The following is a 7,273-nucleotide window of genomic DNA, read 5'->3' as shown; positions in this document are numbered from 1 at the left end:
GTTCTTGAGTTCTGAGCTAGTCTCTGCCAGTGCCTGAGCTCCTGTCTAGCAGTGTCTGTCTTGCTGCTTTGAGTGTCTGTTCCTGTGTCGATTCCAGTGTCTGATCCTGTGTCCTGCCGTGAAGTGTTCCTGTCCAGGAGTCCTGTGGCTTTGTCTGTGCCTGGTCGAGTGTCTGGCTTCTTGGTGTCCACCGGTCTGTCGTTTGGGATTCTGCCTGTCCTCCGGTTCTGGGAGTCTGTGTCGGCTACATTGGGGGTTCCTGTCCGTTTTCCCAGTATTTGTACCGGTTCCGTGAGTAGCGGCTTTGCCGCGTCCGTCGGCTCAGGCCGCAGTATTCTTTGGTTATAATTTGTTTCTGGTGTTTTGCAGAGGGTTCTGCTTGTGCTGTCACCACCGGTACACAACGGTATTGTGTCGGCGAGTGGACAGCATTTCCTTTGTTGTTCTTTTCCTTTGGCGGCGTGCCGCACATATATTTAGGTTTAGGGTTGTTAGTAGCCCCTAGCCTTCTGTTTGTTTTAGCTAGAGGTCCCCTTGTTATTATCCTGTCTCGGTTCACGCCTTGTCTCAATCTAAGAGCTGGGGGCATCGGAGTTGGGCAGACCTAATCCGCCCTTCAAACGCGGCTGCCGTGGGCCCAAGAAACCATAGTCACTCAGGCGTGAACGGACCACACGGGTGAAACAACGGAGGTAGGGTGCTAGGGGCTATTTCCACACCACACCTCATTTCAGCGTCACGTTCTGGTGCTCAGGACTCACTACGCAACATCTCCCTTGTTCTGAGCACCAGGAACCTAACACTTATTCACAGTTCCACAGAATAAAGAGGAACTTTACAAAACTGAAGACTGTGAGGAACAACTTGGAACATATAGAAAAAGATTTGAAGAAAAACTATATCCTAAGGCCATACTAGATGAAGCTGTTACTAAGACAAGAAATTTAGAGAGAGAGAACCTGCTGACATATAAGGACAAGACGGCAAAGAAGGAGTCTCTATCCTTCGTAACTACCTACAGTAATCACAAGCAAGCCATCAGGACTTTATTAAGAACTCACTGGGACATACTCTTGATGGACCAGATCCTAAAAAAGATCCTTCCAACCCAACCAGAACTTATTTTTCGGAAGTCACGAAATTTGAAAGACATTCTCTCACCCAGCATGTTACGGGAAATATCATCAGAAGGAAACCCTCACTCTCTCCCTAAATGCACTGGATCCTACAAATGTGGACATTGCAATATCTGTAAATTCCTCAATCCTAATAGGAAAACCTTCAGCAATACGGACGGCACTCAGGAATTCAAAATCAAAGAGTTCATGAACTGTAACATCACATCAGTGATCTATCTGCTAGAATGTACATGCCACAAGAAATATGTGGGTAAAACAAAAAGAACTTTGAAAATCAGGATACAAGAACATGTACTCAGTATTAAAAACAAAACAGAGACTCATCTGCTGTATAGACACTTCAAACGGAAACATAACTCCAATCCAGAAGAGATTACCTTTAAAGCCATCGAACACGTGACCAGTGGCGAAAGGGGTGGAGACCTGGCTAAGAAGCTCTCCCAGAGAGAGATGTTTTGGATATTCCAACTGAAAACCACACACCCCATGGGCTTCAACGAGGGATACGAAATTGCACCATTTCTATGAGAGAAGTACCCTCGGCAAAGTTCCTCCGGTTACAGACTGACACTTCTTCCTTCTCTAAAGCACAATTCACCTCACTATAGAATTATCCTACCGTTAGTCACTTTTCAATAAAACACTGTATGTAATTTGTTAATGTTCCTAATAAAAAATCTCATTAATGTGTGCCTAAGTCATTTCGCCTCAAGGTACAGTCATACCGCACTGGTTTCACGCCCAATCCCGCTCGATCTTGGAAGCTAAGCAGTGTTGGGCCCAACCAGTACCAAGTGGGTAACCACTTGCGAAGATTGGGTACTGTATAAGAGTGGGCCTTGGTGGGCTCGTAGCAGTATTAATATTTGTAACATAGACATACATATACTCCATCACCACACAGAGTATTATCACTCTTTTACGTATCTTATATATAATTTAGTATGTATAAATCTCCAATATCAGTTATACACAGATGCACTATCCTTATATACATCACTAAGATTAAGTATATGACTGATTATTCTCATTATAAATTCACCTACTATATCTCTTAGTAGAAAATTATATACATATAATATTAAATAACTATCTAGCACATATGCACATATTTATTGATGATGTCCTCCTTTAATTAAACACATTTCCACATTCTTCACTTGTCACTCTCTCTCTATGTAACTCTCATTCCCTATGTTTTTATGGAGAACGAGGAGAGCTTCCTGGTGTAATATACTATTGGATACTAGAAGACTTTAATTGGCCTAAATATCCTGACAAACGCCAATCGTAATACTAGATCTAGCACTATGTAAATTACTGTCTCAATTAACCTCCACTATTTATATTCTGATGTGGCTAGAAATACCCCCTTTTTGCAGCAATATCTATCTAGACCACTATTAAACTCCCCTAACATAAAGAATCCAGCTAGTATATAGCATTAATAAACATTTTTAATAAGATGAATTAACACACTAATATATGCATTCTTGTTTGTTTCTGTGTGCGAGCTGCTCCCGCATCGGCATTCAGTACTATTACATGTCCGTGATGAAAGAGGCTCCAAAAAGATGGCTGCCGTGATGACTGACAGCCTGCCCCAGCCTATACCTAACATAGACGATGATCCCGGCCGAGACAGGAAGTGACGCGGTGACCTGTTCGGAAGTGGGGCAGAGGAGTACAATCACAGTGACCTGCTTACCGGAAGTGTGGCGCAATGCGCATGCGCAATAAGAAGATTCGGACAAAGGAAGTGGAGCGGAAGTGACGACGGATCCGTCCCTGGACTAGTTTTTACAATATCACATATTTTAAAACTCGTTTTCACATCATATTCAGGTTTCTGAGGTTGTCATTTAGGTCACTACATTTGAATATGTTTATATAAAATTTTTTGTATAGAACAGTAGTATCAGTCCTTACAGGAAGTGATGTCACAATTATCTATTCCTAATTGTATGTGCTATAAATAAGAGTGCCTGCTCAGTGGTCCCTTACCCCTTGACAAAGTCTGATGGACGAAAAGTGTTGGGTGTACCTCAATTGACTTTCCATTTTTAAGATAAGCAGCACTCTCTTATCCGATATTTTATTATTTATTGTTTTTTACTGTATGTATTTAATCTAGTTTTTTAGCTATCTTTTACCTGGTATCATTTAGCAGTATATATCCTCCGGCTTTTAACCCACCCTATTAATTTTTTAAAATTGTATAAATAAATATATTGTTATTTTTTACGTATCCAGCAAGTTTCTTCATATTTTTAACATATTTTATCAGACACTGTCGGTCGCTGATACCCCTATCCCCCTCTCTACATATCCAATCCAAGGCAGTTTATCCCTGCCTAATACTTAGGGGTTAGCTGACGCCTTATATCACTAAAGGAGTGTCTGAATTGTTGCATTTACCACTCTATTATTCTATTTCACATACACCTGTGGCGCCATACTTTCACTTTCCTATCTATCTATCTATCTATCTATCTATCTATCTATCTATCTATCTATCTATCTATCTATCTATCTATTTTTATATATATATATATATATATATATATATATATATTTGCATTTATAAATATATTATATATATTTATATTTCTATATATATAAAATCCTAATCGAATGGACTGGCACTCCCACTTGCGGTATAATATGTTCGGTGCCCTCTCGCAAAAATAGGCTATGTAAAAACAGGAAAGAACGCAGTGGCACTCGGAGTCTTCCAAAACAGAATCTTGTATAAAAAAATCACTTCATGATATCCCAACGTTTCGGGGCTAACATGTTACTCACCTTGACAAAGGGGCGTGTTAGCCCCAAAAGTTGGGATATCATGAAGTAATTTTTACACACATATATATATATATTTTTTTTTGTATTTGGTACTGAGGACGGGGCGTGAGCCCCGAAACGTCTACCCTGTAATACACTTTCTATATTTGAAAATTAGCTTCCAGTGCCGTCATTTGGGGATGGTTATGTGTTTTTAGATCCAGGCACGGAGCGCAGTTGTTTCAGAGGATCAGAGTGCCAGCTGCTTTGGACTGTGTGTATATATATATATATATATATATATATATATATATATATATATATATATAGCAAAATCACAGAACAAAGTCCCGGGAAGCTGCACTGACACTCTCCATTAATAAAAAGCAGGTGTCCGGTTAAATAGTGAATAATAGAGTCACATGCCAAACACTCGGGGTGAGGTTTGAGACAGAACCAGCACTCTGCGTAGTTTTCAAGACAAGTTTTACTCCAAACTGTACTTCAATCATAGAATAGTCACATCGACATCAGCATAAAACGACAAAGGCATATACTCATCGCATCAAGATGGTAATGTAACACTGGAAAACTCCCTAACAGCCGTTTTCGGTGAACAACCTTCCTCAGGGGAGTATATGCCTTTGTCGTTTTATGCTGATGTCGATGTGACTATTCTATGATTGAAGTACAGTTTGGAGTAAAACTTGTCTTGAAAACTACGCAGAGTGCTGGTTCTGTCTTAAACCTCACCCCGAGTATTTGGCATGTGACTATATATATATATATATATATATATATATTTCCTTTAGTGTCATTTATTACACCGTTACTGTCAGTCCGCATGTGCCAGCTATTTGAAATATATATATATATATATATATTATTATTATTTTCCCCAAGTGTAGCATGCCCTCACATGTTGGCCACGCCCCCAATTCAGTACAGGGGAGGGGATGGGGGGCGCCAAAAATATACCTTGCTCCAGGCACCGTGATACCTTGCTACACCTCTGAGTAGAGGGCGTGTAAACTCCAAAAAGCCAAAGTTCAGTAAAAAGACCCCAAAAAAAGAAATTTAAATCATCTGAGGAGAAACGTAAACTTGCCAATATGCCATTTATGACACGGAGTGGCAAGGAATGGCTGAGGCCCTGGCCTATGTTCATGACTAGTGGTTCAGCTTCACATGGCGATGGAATCCCTCATAACTGAGGCCTTGACACTTATGTTGGTGTTAGACGTGCGTCCGGTATCCGCCATTAGTGCAGTGGAATTTAGACAATTGATGGAGGTATTGTGTCCCCGGTACCAAATCCCATCTAGATTCCACTTCACTAGGCAGACAATACCGAGATTTTGCCATTTAATTCCAGTGATTTGGACGTATAATTATTAATTACAGTGATTTTGCCAATTAATTCCAGTGATTTGGACGTATAATTACAGTGATTTCTCCTTACGTCCTAGAGGATGCTGGGACACTTCAAGAACCATGGGATATAGACGGGATCCGCAGGAGATATGGGCACTTTAAGATTTTAAAAGGGGTGTGAACTGGCTCCTCCCTCTATTCCCCTGCTCCAGACTCCAGTTTAGAATTTGTGCCCAGTGAGACTGGATGCACACTGAGGAGCTCTCCTGAGTTTCTCTGAAAAAAGACTTTTTTGTTATTTTGTTAGGTTTATTCTTTTCAGGGAGACCTGCTGGCAACAGGCTGCCTGCATCGTGGGACTGAGGGGAGAGAAGCAGACCTACTTCTGTGAGTTTCAAGGCTCTGCTTCTTAGGCTACAGGACACCATGAGCTCCTGAGGGTCTGAACGCTAGGTATGCCTGGATGCTCGTTCCCGGAGCCCGCCGTCACCCCCTTTCAGAGCCAGAAGTCAGAAGACAGGTGAGTAGAAGAAGATCTGAAGACTTCAGTGACGGCTTTGAGGTAACGCACAGCGGCCGCGCTGCGCGCCATGCTCCCACACACACAGCGGCACTACAGGGTGCAGGGCGCGGGGGGGGCGCCCCGGGGGGGGCGCCTCGAGCAGCATAAAATCCTCATTTTGAGACTGGCTATGTGGTATTTAAGTGCTTAGACACTAAATCCGAACCCCCGCCAGTATAAATAATTAAAAAAATAGCGAGGCTGAAGCGCGCCATTAAGCGGGCGTGGCTTAGCCCTCACAGCTCTCATCAGCGCCATTTTCTCTTCACAGAGCTGCAGAGACGCTGGTCCTTCCTCAACACTGCTGTATCAAGTAACAGGGTGCAAAACAGGGGGGGGGGCACAGTTAATTTGGTGCTGGATTAATTATATAAAAGCGCTAACAGGTCTGAGGCATTATATAAAAAATTTCAGAACCGTGATAGGCGCTGGGTTGTGAGCTGTCACACTCCCTCTGTGTTTCTCTGACAGATTTTACTGTGGGTCTGCCCCCTATATGCCCAGTGTGTTTGTGGTGTCGATACACGTGTGTCGGCATGTCTGAGGCTGAGTGCTCTTCCCAGGAGGAGACTGGATTAGGGAAAGAAACGACTGAGGGAGTGACCCTGTCGGCACCGCCAACGGCTGATTGGATAAATGTTTTGAGTGCTTTGAATGCGAATGTGGCTCTATTAAATAAGAGATTGGATAAGTCTGAGTCTCAGACCCAGGCATGGAAAAAATCCATTTATGTCACTACGGGTACGCTACTCAGACCTGGGTGGGTGAGTAGCGCTATTGAAAAGTGAGCAGATAACTTGTCATCTGAGTTAGATACCCTGGATAGGGATAACATTCTTTTGACTCTGGGTCATATCAGGGATGCTGCAGCCTACCTTAAGGAAGCCGCGAGGGACATTGGCCTTTTGGGATCAAGAGCCAATGCTATGGCAGTCTCAGCTAGGAGAGCATTGTGGATTCATCAATGGAATGCTAATGCTGACTCTAAGAAGGCTATGGAGTCTCTGCTGTATAAAGGTGGTGTCTTGTTTGGTGACGGCCTCGCTGACCTGGTATCTATGGCTTCCGCGGGTAAGTCATGCTTTTTACCTTATGTTCCTGCACAACAAAAGAAAACACACCCCTACCAGATGCAGTCCTTTCGGCCCAATAAATAGAAAAGAGGACGAGGGTCTTTCTTCCTTGCTTCTAGAGGAAGAGGAAAGGGAAAAAGGTCACCGGCTGTGGCAGGTTCCCAAGAGCAGAAGTCCTCTCCGGCTTCTGCCAAATCCACCGCATGACGCTGGGACTCCTCTGCGGGAGTCCGCACCAGTGAGGGCACGTCTCCGACTCTGGGTTCGTTCGGCCCTTGACCCATGGGTATTAGAAATAGTGTCCCAACGGTACAAGCTGGAATTTCAAGAACGTGCCCCCT

General features: G+C 43.0%; 1 pseudogene; it reads left to right on the top strand.

The window, feature by feature from the left end:
• The first annotated feature begins 1,850 nt into the window (after window positions 1-1,850).
• Window positions 1,851-1,970, top strand: LOC134912695 (5S ribosomal RNA; annotated as a pseudogene).
• The last annotated feature ends 5,303 nt before the right edge of the window (window positions 1,971-7,273 follow it).

This window comes from Pseudophryne corroboree, chromosome 4 (genome assembly GCF_028390025.1).
Source record: "Pseudophryne corroboree isolate aPseCor3 chromosome 4, aPseCor3.hap2, whole genome shotgun sequence".
NCBI lineage: Eukaryota > Metazoa > Chordata > Amphibia > Anura > Myobatrachidae > Pseudophryne > Pseudophryne corroboree.
This window is presented reverse-complemented; position numbering and strand designations above follow the sequence as displayed.